Source organism: Vulpes lagopus, chromosome 6 (genome assembly GCF_018345385.1).
Source record: "Vulpes lagopus strain Blue_001 chromosome 6, ASM1834538v1, whole genome shotgun sequence".
NCBI lineage: Eukaryota > Metazoa > Chordata > Mammalia > Carnivora > Canidae > Vulpes > Vulpes lagopus.
In genome coordinates, this window is record NC_054829.1 from 13,802,622 (window position 1) to 13,816,363 (window position 13,742).

At 44.6% G+C, this 13,742-nt stretch overlaps 1 protein-coding gene across 3 annotated transcripts in view; it reads left to right on the forward strand.

Annotated features, from left to right (window-relative positions):
• The window catches only part of KCNK10 (potassium two pore domain channel subfamily K member 10), a 134,313-nt gene that overhangs the window by 11,462 nt on the left and 109,109 nt on the right, over window positions 1-13,742 (forward strand). The window contains exon 1 of one of the 3 annotated variants that reach the window (XM_041757628.1): window positions 13,619-13,724. The exons of the other annotated variants lie outside the window; for them this stretch is intronic. The gene's annotated coding sequence lies outside the window, so the exon portion shown is untranslated. Of the gene's footprint in view, window positions 1-13,618; window positions 13,725-13,742 lie in introns of those variants that run through there. 3 annotated transcript variants of the gene reach the window in all.

Consider the following 13,742-nt stretch of genomic DNA (forward strand, 5'->3'; position numbering starts at 1 on the left):
CTCCATTCTCAGAGCCAGGGAGGTGGGAGAGATGGGCATAAGAAGTGGAGTGGAGGGGTAGGTAGGTAGGCAGAATTTCAGGGGATTCCATTTCCTATACTACCACTAATTCTGGTCCCATGACTTCCCCCTGCCATGGAGGGGACTTTGAAGCAGAGTATAATGGTGTCGAAACTTAGGGTTTGGAGAGTTCACTGCTGCGGTACATAAATCACATCATCACAGGGAACTTCTCTCATTCCTTGTTCCTTCCTTCCTTCATCTTCCCCTGCCCTGCCCGCCTTCCTACAGACTTCTCATTTCAATCACTATCTCTTGTGCAAAGGATCCTAATTTTTTGTTGTTGTTGTTCAGCTACCCAATGTAGGGGTGGTGGTAGTTTCAGTTTAAGAAGAGATGCTCAAAGAGAGTGCAGATTTACTCAAGTGTTAGGAATCTGGAAGTCATGGTGACCTTTGCAGAATGGGGTATCCCCCCACCCCCCTTTTAAAAAAATTTCTTTGTATATTTTAGAGAGAGGGAGAGAGCAAATAGAGGGAGGGGCAGAGGAAGAGGGGGAGAGAGAATCTTAAGCAAGTTCCACACCCAGCATGGATCCCAATGCATGATCTTTGGACCTTGAGATCATGACCTGAACTGAAATCAAGAGTCAGCTGCTCAACTGACTGAGTCACCTAGGTGCACCTCTGTTTGTGTTTCTAAAACAATTTAATACCAGGAAATGGGTTTATTTTTTCTTTTTCTTTTTTAAAGATTTTATTTATTTATTTAAGAGAGACAGAGAGAGAGAGAGAGAGAGAGAGAGGCAGAGATACAGGCAGAGGGAGAAGAAGGCTCCATGCGGGGAGCCTGACGTGGGACTCCATCCTGGGTCTCCAGGATCACGGCCTGGGCTGAAGGTGGCACTAAACCGCTGAGCCACCTGGGCTGCCCGGAAATGAGTTTCTTATGTGTAAGCATACATGTAGGTCCCCAAATATAAAATATTTTAGCAGGATAAAGACAAATAGCATAACTTATCAAATTTAATGTAGTATGAACTTGACAGTCTGAATAGAGATGTTTGGTATCAGGTGTGATATTTGACAACTTAACATTTACTCACTTTTATCATATGAGATAAGAAACCAGTATTCAAATGTTTAAGAAAAACTGATGGGAGAAAAAGCTTAGAGATGAAAGGATTCTATCCATTGACTTATATTTTCTGTCTGCAAATTTGAGGTAATCTAATGTTATTCATTTTAACCATGAACCAACCTGAGTCAGCAACCAGATTCTACTGGTTGTGAATGCCACTTTAGGCCAAAGGCATTCATTTTTCATGTTGGAATGTGAGGCCATATGGGAAGTAGTTATGGTAGATCTGGTTCCCCATATACAACCTTAAAACTTGGTAGAAGTAAATGAATATTATATTCATTTAACTTATCTTCTGGTTAGATGCTCTTGTCTCTAACAGCGATCTTAAGGTGGAAGGATCTGGATTCTAGGGCTGGCTCTACTACTCTTATGGGAAAGGAGAGAGTTGAGATGGTGATGGCTCAGTTACCTTCATGCCTTGATATTCTTAGATATCCTGGGTTGTAATTTGAACTGTATCACTTACTAGTGGTTGATTTTGGCAAGTAGCTTCATTTCTCCATGACTTAGTCTCATCTGTAAAGTGGAGATGATGATACCCCATACATCCTTTTTAAAATTTTTTAAAATTTTTATTTATTTATTTTAAAGATTTTAATTTATTTATTCATAGACACACACACACACACACACACACACACACACAGAGGCAGAGACACAGGCAGAGGGAGAAGCAGGCTCCATGCAGGGAGCCCGACATGGGACTCGATCCCAGGCCTCCAGGATCACACCCCAGGCTTCAGGCGGCACTAAACTGCTGCACCAACAGGAGCTGCCCTCCTTTTTTTTTTTTTTTTAAAGATATTTATGTATTTATCTGAGAGAGAGAGAGTACGAGCAGGATGAGAGGGGCAGAAGGTGAGGGAGAGAGAGAAAAAATCATCAAGCAGACTCCCAGTTGAGCATAGAGCCTGACCATGGGGCTTGATCCCAGGACCCTGAGATCATGACCTGAGCTGAAATCAAGAGCCGGCCACTTAATCAACTGCACCACCTAGGTGCCCCAACCTGTACTTCCTTGATTCATTATGTGAATTAAATAAAGTAATATAGGGATGCGTGGGTGGTTCAATGGTTGAGTGCCTGCCTTTTGCCCAGGGTGTGATCCTGGAGTCCTGGGATCAAGTCCCACATCAGGCTCCCTGCACGGAGCCTGCTTCTCCCTCTGCCTATATCTCTGCCTCTCTCTCTCTCTCTCTGTGACTCTCATAAGTAAAATCTTAAAAAAATAAAGTAATATATGCCAACTTTCAAAACATCTTGGAGCACTGCAAAGGCTCCATGAGTGTTACCTGCATTATGTTCTTATCACGGTTTAAGGGGTCCCTGATCTGTGAAGTTAGGGAAGACTCCAGCTCCAGCCACTTGAGAAACATGTTTCATTTTCCAGATTGTCTGGGAGGGCAGCCTATTGCACAGTCCCCCTTCCTGGGACTCTCTTAGATTGTCAGTATTCTTATCCCAGGTTTAAGAAACCTAGGTTGTTTGGGTCAAACCAGAGAAAAGAGTAGAGAAAAAAAATATAGTTTGGAGTCATAATACTTGAGTCTGAGTTCTTGTTCTACCAATGTTATTAGTAGACAATAAATTGGGCAAGTCATTTAACCTCTTTGAGCCTAAGTTTTCTCCTGGGTAAAATAAAGATTGCAGTCAGCACCTGTTTCACAGTTGCTGAGATGATTAAATAAGTTATTAAATGTGAATGAGTTTTATAAACTGTTAAGTTCTAGATCAGCATTTCCCAAAGTGTGTTCCATAAGATACAGATTAATCTCACTAGATGCTCTGAGAAAAAATGGTTTCATGGTTGGTTTACAGAATGATGTGTGCTCTCTCATTCTTTCCTGGAGAGTGGATATTGCTGTGTAACAAAAACTTTAACATTTGGTGGCTTAAACCAATGACAAATATTATCTCATAGTTTCTGTGGATCAGGAATTTGGGAATAGCTTAGCTGGGTGGTCTGGTTCAGGAGTCATTCAGTGGTTGTGGTCGGATGTCAGCTGGGGCTGCTGTCATCCGATGGCTTGATTGGGGCTGGAGGATCAACTTCTGAGATGATGTGCTTATGTGACTTGCAGATCGCTGTCAGTTGTTGAGGGAGAGGCCACATTTCCTGCCAATGTGACCATCTATATAGGCTGTTTGAACGTCCTCCCAACATGGTGGCTGGCTTCCTCCAGACCAAGCCATTTGAGAGAGAACAAGGTAGAACTGGTGATGCCTCTTACGACCCAATCTCAGAAATCACATACTGTTACTACAACCACAGTCTTTTCATTAGATGTGAGTGACTAAATTCAGTTTATACTTGGGGTGATTAAGCTCACTTTGGAAGGGAGGAGCGCTACAGAGTTTGAGGACATATTTTAAAATTACCATAAGCATTTCCCCTTCTTATTCATTGGATATATACTGAGTTCCAGGTATTCTGCTAAGTGCTTTATAGCCATTATCTCATAAAATCCTCTTTATGGTCCAAAAAAAAAACCCAGATGAAATTACTATCCATTTTCTGAATGAGGGGACTTAGTCCTACAGAGCTTGAGTGCACAGAGTTACATTATAGTTCTCTGGCTTGAACTAGGTCTTTCTCTTAATGCCAGAGCTCTCATGTCTACCTGTACAACTCCTCTGATAATCCTGTAGTACAGAAACCTGGTTGGTCTTGTTTAACTCTGCATTTCTCACTTACCACAGAACAGTGATCCACTGAACTCCATTTAGTCCTGTTACTCCCCACTACTCAAAATGGTGTTTTAGAAAGACAGTATGATGATGATTTATATAAAATATGAATAGATGGTCTTGTAATAGATCCCAGTTTATCTACTAGTCCTAGCAGATTATTCAAGTACAAAAAGCATGTATCGAGCCTATCTTGTGTGGGCATCATGCTACATGTGCATCTGTAGAACATTCACCAGGAAATGACCCGCATGATAAACCCTATTTCTTCTGAAACCAGAGGCTGTGTGACAACTCATGGGCCTGCTTCTTTTCCAGATTCCACTTCTATGACAATCCCCTTCCTTTACAGATTCAGTGCCTGAAAACCCAGCCTCCTTGGATAAAGCCAAAAGAACAGGACATCCATCCTTCAGGCTGAGCAGCAGAAATATCAGGGAATGGATGTTGGGTGTGTTTCTGCAGCAGACCTTGTGTCGGAGTGGTGTGACTGAAACAGAAGTCAGAATGTAGCTAGCATGGCAGGGAGAGTGTGCTGGGGGGCAGTGGGCCCAGCCAGCACATGGAAAAAGCCACCGGTAGAGGGTTATTAGCACTCCCTGTCGTATTTTGAGTGAACTTTTTTTGACTACCTCGTTGCTTTTCCTGCACATTCTTTTTTTTTTTTTCCTGCACATTCTTAAAGAGAGAACTTTCATTTCCAGGAAGCAGGATGTATTTGATGCCTTAGAGGTTCTCACATTTCCAAACACTGCATGCCTGGCTCCTTCCTGAGGCAGTTTTACATTCCGAGGAAAGTTTTAGAGCTTCTGTGCCCTGGGCAGAGGAGAGTGAATACAGTTTCTTTTGAGTGCCACCGTGGGCTTTGTTGAATGTGTCACTTCCCGCACAAAATGAAAAAGAGGCCCTAGGACAGAGAGAGTGGCCCCCTCCCCCTCATCACATTCTGGAGCCGACTCACAGGCGTCTGTAACCATAGTAACCACAGGCTGAGAATTTCTCAGGGTACCGATATGCCATTGTACTCACCTTCTGGTCCTGTGATTTTCCCCTCTATTCCTTCATCTAGGAATGACCCTCACCTCCCGCCTCCACTTACCCCTGCCAAGAGAAAGACTTTTAGAGTGATTTTATCTTCTGATTCTTGTATTTTCTGAAGCCCCATTTTCACTTCCTGGACCTACAGCTGATTCATTATGATCCAGACTAAGCCACATGCACATCATTTCCTCAGCATTTCCACTTTTACTGTGAAAGACTGATCATAAGTCATCTAGTACACATACTGTGATTATACATAGATGTGATTGTAACTGTGTGTAAGGATGGTGGCTCCTGGCACTCTTGTTTCAGATAATGCTCCTGCAGTTAGGGTGGTTTAGATCTTGGGAGTGTTTGGGTTTGTTATAAAAGAAGAGAGAAAGCCAGTGAGGCACAGTAAGGAGAGTACTGGTCTCAGGAGACCCACAGTTTGGTGCTGGCTGGATAGGGAGGTAGGTATGGAGGCATGAGAGGGTGTGGGTGCTGGCCATGTTGTGCAGGGTATAGTGGGTTCTATGAAAGACTTTGTGCTTTCCTAGAATGAGGAGAAGGCGCTGAATGGCTTGAAGTGGGAGGATGACACAATCAGGTTTGCATTTTAAAGATAATTTCAGTCACTCATACATTGAATGATTGATTCAGCAAGTCTTTATGGCGGATGCTTACTATGTCCCAGGCATGGTCTGGGGGACTCACCTGGGGGACTTTGCATCTCCTTTTAAGAATCATACAGATTTTTTTAAAGAAAGATTTTATTTATTTATTCATGAGACACACACACACACAGAGGCAGACACACAGGCAGAGGGAGAAGCAGGCTTCCTGTGGGGAGCCCGATGTGGAACTTGATTCCAGGGCCTTGGGATCACACCCTGAGCTGAAGGCAGACGCTCAACCACTGAGCCACCCAGGGGCTCCAGAATTGTAGGGATTTTTAAAAAAACTTCTAGGCAGGAAAAAAAAGCTTCCCTTGGTATCTTTGTTTTATGATAACCAATTCTAAACTTCTGGCTGCAAGTGGGAGGTGTATCGTAAAACGACGGCCACTGCATTTTCAATTTCTGTTAATTAAAATAATCTTTTCCCTGGCTTTGTGACATGGCCCTTGAATCTGTCATAATTTACATATCTGAAGTCAAAGAATCAATAAACCAAAAACTATGGAATGCCTGTATTTTGTGTTTCAGACGCCTTTCAGAAGCATTTGTCTATGAATCCAGCATAATGGGCCTGAGAAAAATTGCCAGCATCCCCTCTATCCCCGCTGTCACTGTGTCTGGAGTGTTGAGATGCATTGTGACATTGGGGTATTTCTCCTTTGACTATAATGGGAACCCCTGTGTCTCTGTGGCTTCAGCTCAGAAGGCTTCCCAAAAGCCTGAATTAATGAGACGCTATGATTTGCAGGTCCCTTTTTCTGGCAGGGTGAGAACACAGCTTCTATAGGAGCATGAATGCCTGCTGTCAGGCAATAATGTCTGCATTCAGACTCAGTTCTAAAGACAGGCGGAGCCGACAGCCACGGGGGGGTGGGATTTGAGAAGCCCGCTAAGTCCTTGTGTACTGCTGACCTATATCAATCCTTCCCGTGACCATCAGATCGCCTGAAATCTATCTGTTAACTCTCCATCAGCAGCCTTTCGCTCATCTGCATGCTTATCCATAAACATTTATTGAGTGAGCGCCCAGAGAAACAGGGCCAGGGACCAGACACAGAAAGGGGAAAAAGACCTGAGGCTTTATTTATATCCAGAAAAGTCAGAGTCCAGCTGCTGAGCCAGGTGCATAATCAAGTATCGTGATATGCCACGATAAATGCACTGATAGAAATGTGGATTTAAATATCATCTCCAGGGGCACTTGGGGGGCTCAGTGGTTGAGTGTCTGCCTTCAGCTCAGGATGTGATCCTGGCGTCCCGGGATCGAGTCCTGCATCGGGCTCCCCACAGGGAGCCTGCTTCTCCCTCTGCCTGTGTCTCTGCCTCTCTCTCTGTGTCTCTCATGATGAATAAGTAAATAAAATCTATAAAAACAAAATAAAAAATCATTTCCAGAACACAACTTATTAAAATGCAAATGTATTTCTTTGGGTAACATACGAACTATCAATTACACATCAGGGCAGCCCAGTTAATCAAGTTTCTAAGTGACAGCTGGGTCCCCAAGAAGGAATGGGACACAGGACCCAAACCCATTGATGGAGGTTGGTTTAAATTGGGGAAGGGAAAAATCAGGAGCAGGGAGGTCAGGCCTTGGGAAGGAGCCACTGGGAAGTGCCTGGAGGACCCTGGAACCAAAGGCTGTGTGATGGGGGTGGGGGGCGGGAGGCTGGGGGAGAGTGATGAAGGTGCAGAGAGGATAGGATAGGATGAGGACGCTGAAGGCAAACTTTCCCTTGTGTTAATGTTAACCAGTTCACGTGAAACTCACTTCAGAGATTGGAAGGGACTTTGGTGACACATAAAGGAAAACGCTGGGGTCTAGAGAGGTCAAGTGACTTGCCTTTGACCAGACAGCAAAGAAGGGCAAAGCACATCTTCGCATCCTTTTTTTTTTTTTTTTTTTAAGATTTTATTTTTTTGTTCATGAGAGACACAGAGAGAGGCAGAGACACAGTCAGAGGGAGAATGCAGGCTCCGATGCAGCACTCGATCCCAGGACCCTGGGATCACACACTGAGCCGAAGGGAGATGCTTAACCGCTGAGCCCCGCAGGTGCCCCTACATCTTTGCATCCTTATCTGCTAACCTCCATTGTTGAACATTGCCTCTTAAGGGAATGCCAAGAGGTGCTGGGGCCTGTTTTGAAACCCTTTCCCTTCCTTTGGGGAAGAATTAATGCAGAGCTAGAGCTCTGTAGAGCTTATGGCATATTAGTTCTGAGATTCCAAACTAAATATTATAATAGTATGGGTGTGAGTGTATATTCAGCCCCCTGGGGAAGACATCCAATCATTTATTCAGTGAATATTTATTGCATGACTTCTTTGTACTCAGTGCTATTCCAGGCCTGGGGGTGCAGGGGCCAGTGACACAAAATCCCTGCACTCCCGAAACATAGCACCGGGCCTGACCTCTCAGCCTGTTTTGTAGACACTCAGGTCAACTTCCTCTGCATTGTAGAAATCTTTTTCAGATACACATTTGACACATAAAGGCGTTTAAGCAATCTTAGGATAGGATGGAAATGAGGCCATTCTGGTGTTACACTGCTTTGCAAAAAATATTTAGTTTGATAATTTCATAGGGAATGAATATTGATCCTGCTGAAGGAAGCAACGTCCTGAAGGAAGAACTCAGTGATTTCGTTGAAGGTCTCAGAGCTGCCTAATTTGTGCTGAACTTTTTTTTTTTTTTTAAGATTTATTTATTTTATTTTAGAGAGACAAAGAGAGGGAGAGGGGAGAGAGGCAGAGAGAGAAAGAGAGAGAGAGAGAGAGAGAGGGAGAATCGTAAGAGGGAGAGGGAGATTCTCAGAGGGAGAATCCCCCTGAGCGCAGAGCCCGACACTGGGCCGGATCCCAAGACCCCAATATTAGACTCGCACTGAAATCAAGAGCCAGACACCCAAATGACTCTTGACGAAGCCATCCAGGTGCCCCTGAATGTCCATTAAGAGTCTTTGTTCACTAGGACAGTGTGGGCTGTGCACGTATCACTAGAAAGTGAGGAGAGTGGGAGTCCCCCCTTTCCCCCCGCCTTGATGGTGACGTGTGAGTTATCTCCGAGGAATCTCAAGAGGTCGAAATGTTAGCACCCTCTTGAGCACCCTCTCTTTCTTGTTCTCTCTCTCTGGCAGATGGGAACTTCTTGCTATACATGATTTCCAAAGTGTCTAAATTTATGGATCTTCTGAATAGGGGGAAATTGGAGCTTGTGCTGGTTCTGAGCCTGGCAGTCTCTGCTACATCTGGGATGCTGGGCCGGACTGAGGCCAACAGTCAAGGACGCTGGCCTGGGTCATGGAAGCTTAAGAGGCAGTGGCCCGTTGGCCTGGCTGGGTGTCCACTGTGAACCCTGGGGCGCTGCAGGAGTCTCACTTGGGCTTAAAGGCGGGGTTGTGGCGAGTCCACGCTTGCCGTGCCAGGATTCTCAGCTGAGTAGCTGGGGGAGACCTGTACGAGCCATCCTGCCAGCAGCTACCAGAAGTTTCTTTTCTATTTTAAACCGGTGCTGGTGATCGAGGGGCCCCTGCCCCATGGTACCGAGTGCTGATGAGGGTACTGTGGGCGCTCACTGCTGATGCTGCTGGAGGTGAGGGCTGTGTGATGAGAAGCTGTGTAAGAGCCCACATTTGGGGCAGCCCGGGTGGCTCAGTGGTTTAACGCTGCCTTCAGCCCAGGGTGTGGTCCTGGAGACCTGGGATCGAGTCCCGTGTCAGGCTCCCTGCATGGAATGGAGCCTGCCTCTCCCTCTGCCTCTCTCTCTCTCTCTTTCTCTCTGTCTCTCTCTGTCTCTCTCTCTCTGCGTGTGTCTCATGAATAAATAAATTAAATCTTAAAAAAAAAAAGCCCACATTTGCCCTCCAGCCCTCCAGCCCTCCAGCTTGCCCCTGCCAAGCTGCTGGCTGAGGTGCTGATGAGACCCATGCCCCAGGGGTGGTGGGACTTAAATGAGACAGTAGGGACGAAGGACAGGACACAGAGCCTGGCACACAGGAGATCCGTACCGGATGATGACCGTGGTACTGAGCAGCCTGAGCCACTTTGCTTCTTCTTCCAGTTAATATCCCAGTGCTTAAGCCTGATGACCTGGGTGTTCCTGGCTTCTAAAGAATCTGCACATAGTGAGGGCTCCAGATCTAGTTGTTTTCTGTTTTTTTTTTTTTTTTAAGATAACAGCTTTATGGAGATACCATTTACATAACAAAATTTACCCATTTAGAATGTACAGTTCAGTGTAGTTTTTTTGTTTTGTTTTATTGTTGTTGTTGTCTTTTACTTTATTAACAGAGCCTTGCTACCATTACCACTGTCTGATTTTTTGGAAGATTTCATGACTCCAAGAAGAAACCCCATACCCATTAGCCGTCACTCCCTATTCCCCCCATTCTCTCCCAGTCCTAGGCAACCACAATCTCCTTCTGTCTCCATGGATATGTCTATTTTGGATGTTACATATATAAATGGAATCTTATAACATGTGGCTTTTTGTGACTGGCTTCTTTCACTTAGCATCATGTTTCCAAGGTTCACTCATCCTGTAGCATCCATATCTGCTGCTGAAGGAAGAAATGGGTGATCTCCTGAGACAAGGTAGTGTCAGCTTCACTTGAGGATGAGGAAACCAAAGCTGAGATGGTGTATGGAACTACTCATGGCCACCCTGCTTTAAAGTGCTTGAGCTGGGGCTTGCACCCCAGTCTGTGTGGGTGCCAGGGCCATTTGCTGGCTTGTGACTGGGCCTTTGCATCATGCTGAGCGCCACATCCAGGTAGAGGAATGTGTCTCACTAGGTGTGGGTTACCTGGCCCTTAGACCTGGCCCCCCTTCCTTCCTGGTTGAGGGAATCCCTGCTCACCGGACACCGATATTCTCCATCTGCCTCCTGGAGGAGAATCTGATTGCAGTGGCTGCATACCCACAGGTGGCTTTTGTGAATTATGTTGGTGAGTCTAGTTCTTTTTTTAAGATTTTAAATTTACATTCAATTTAGTTAACATATACTGTACTATTAGTTTCTGGTGTAGAATTTAGTGATTCATCCGTTGCATGTAACACCCAGTGCTCATGATATCAAGTGCCCTCCTTAATGCCCATCACCTGATTATCCCTTCTCCCCACCCACCTCCCCTCTAGGAACCTTCAGTTTGTTTCCTAGAGTTCAGCACCTTTTATGGTTTGCCTCTCTATTTTAATCTTATTTTATTTTCCCTTTCTTTCCTCTGTGTTCATCTGTTTTGTTTCTTACATTCCACGTTTGAGTGAGATCATATGGTGCTTGTCTTTCTCTGACTGGCTTATTTAGCTTAGCATAATACCCACTAGTTCCATCTATGTTGTTGCAAATGGCAAGTTTTCATTCTTTTTAATGGCTGAATAATGTTCCATTGTGTGTATGTGTGTGTTTGCGTGTGTGCATGTGTATGTGTGTGTGTGCATGTTTGTGTGTGTGTATCACATCTTTATACATCATCTGTTGATGGACATCTGGGCTCTTTCTATAGTTTGGCTATTGTGGACATTGCTGCTATAAACACTGGGGCGCAGGGCCCCCTTAGAATCACTGTATTTGTATCCTTTGGATAAATACCCAGTAGTGCAATTGCTGGCTTGTAGGGTAGCTCTCTATTTTTAACTTTTTGAGGAATCCCCACACTGTTTTCCAGAGTGGCTGGACCAGCTTGCATTCCTGCCAACAGTGTAAGAGGGTTCCCCCTTCTCCACATCCTCTCTAACGTTTGTTGTTTCCTGTCTTGTTAATTTTAGCCATTCTGACCAGTATGAGATAGTATCTCATTGTGGTTTTGATTTGTATTTCCCTGATGCTGAGTGATGTTGAGCATTTTTTTCATGTCTGTTGGCCATTTGTATGTTTTCTTTGGAGAAATGTCTGTTCATGTCTTCTGCCCATTTCTTGACTGGATTATTTGTTTTTTGGGTGTTGAGTTTGATAGGTTCTTTATAGAACTTGGCTACTAGCCCTTTATCTGATACTTCAATTGCAAATATCTTCTCCTGTTCTGTAGGCTGCCTTTTAGTTTTGTTGACTGGTTCCTTTGCTGCACAAAACTTTTTATCTTGATGGAGTCTAGTTCTTTTGTCCATTTTTCAATGGTTGTGGCATGAACTGTGTAAGCCATAGAAATCAAGATGAAAAGAGAAGTACACTTTTCGTGTTCAAAGCCTGGAAATCCACTCACTTGATGTGATAGAAGAAATGCCTTATCTTTAATAGTAGATTGTAGTTGTCCACTACGAGGTGTGAGCTGGCTCCCCTCTCCCAGCCGCAGGACTTTTCCTGAGATATGAGTTGTACTGTACATGCCTCAGTTGCTGTGACAGTGTTCGAGATGGTGGGTATAGGTGCCTGTGGAAGGGAAGGCACAGCACCAGCTGGCTCTTGGGCAGGGATGTGTGTCTACAGTGTATGTTCATCAGGGACCTACCTTGTTAGTGATGGTGAGTCAGCACATCCTAAGAAGTGCTAGATTCTCCAGATTTTCCAAAAATTGCTCTGTCCTGCTGTTCTCTCATGTGCTATTTTAGGGAAAAGGCCCCATTTGATCATTAAAAATGCAAATCAGGTTTTCATCTTGCTTCTGCCAAAGAAGGAAAATAACCTTATGTACTGCCTCCAGGTTCCTTTAGAAACATCATTAAACCTTATTTTGACTTAAAACTAGTGGGAATTGGTCTATGTATTAGTTCATTTGCTGAAAGTACACGAAGATCCCAGGACTTAGATAATGGTTACATGACTGTTTTGTAGATTTCTCATGGAAGTGGCCCATTCCTGGTTTCGGTTTATGTGAGACTTTCGGTGTCAGCCCTGTACGGTGGAGCAGATGTGCCAGGGACCATCCTAATGCTTGTACTCTCACCCTTTCAGTGCAAACCAGCTGACTTCTGACTGCCATTTCTTGCGTCTTCTCCCGTTTTCTTGACATTGCCTCTTTTTCTGCTTCTGTGGAAGGCAGAAAGTGCAGGGAAATTAGCACACCCCAAGAGGATCCCTCAACCCATGACTGCTGGGAGATGGTATATAAATACCCCAGTTCCTTCAGCCTTGGGTAGGAATAACTCAGGATTGTGTTTTGCATGAGGTCTTAGTTTCTCCAATGGGAAAAATTCTATTCTCCCTACAGTGAAAGCTACCTTGATATTACACCTTTTATTGGTTTTCTTGGCTGCTTTCCGATCTCCTCTTTTCCTCCCCTGCCCCCCCACCCCGCCCCTCACCAGTGCTTTCTTCACCTCCCAAACAACTACTATACTAAAGTCCTTATCTTACGATCAGCTCCTGGGGGAAACCACATTAAGACATATGGTAAAGCTTCATCCTTCCCTTGTTTCTCTGCCTTATTCCCCAGCCCACTAGCTGTGAGAGGATAGGGCACAGTGCCCCATGATGCCCCCACCCAGGCAGGCTAGTGGCTCTCGGGGGATACGATTTACAGCTAATCAGCAGCTTTTTCTGCAAGACGTCTTCAGCACAAATCCTGGTGTTGATGAGTAATCCATAAAGCATGAAAAGAGAGGTTAAGGCTTGATGAGACTCATCTCCGCCTCATCAAACCATTCTGTTTCCATAATTCTTCTTCTCAGAAGATGGCAAAATGGAGTATGGTTGATTCTCATTATTTGCAGAGGTTATGTTCTATAAAGTCTCTGCGAATCCTAAGTTAGTGAATACTGAACCATTGCTTCTAGGGGAAAGACAGGGTTAGGTTCCTGAGAGCCTCTGGTCACCCCATTTTCATTCACCTGATCGATACACGACCTCGTTTTATGTGTGTGTCTGTTTAGAGACATTTTATTTAATATATATATTGTTGATCATTAACATTGAACCCCTGGCAAAAGCACCTTTTGGTGCTGGTGCCTGCTGGAGGTTTACCTAGCACACATATTTTCTCCATAAGGCAATCACAGCCTTGCACTTAGGAGCACTAGAAAGCACTTCAGCACTATGCCTGAGTGCTCTTTTAAACAGGGAAATGACCAGCAAAAAGCAAAAATATGTGAAAAACATGGCACTAAATAGACCACGAAAAGGACACTTGCTTACAGTATCAGAGCCACAACAAGAAGGCAGAGCGTTGCTTTGTTCGACTGAGCTGGGAACATGTGTGCTGGATGACTGAAACGTCTCACTGCTCTGCACATGTCCACAAGTGACCGTGAAAGTCCTGTGAGTATTGTTTCTGGG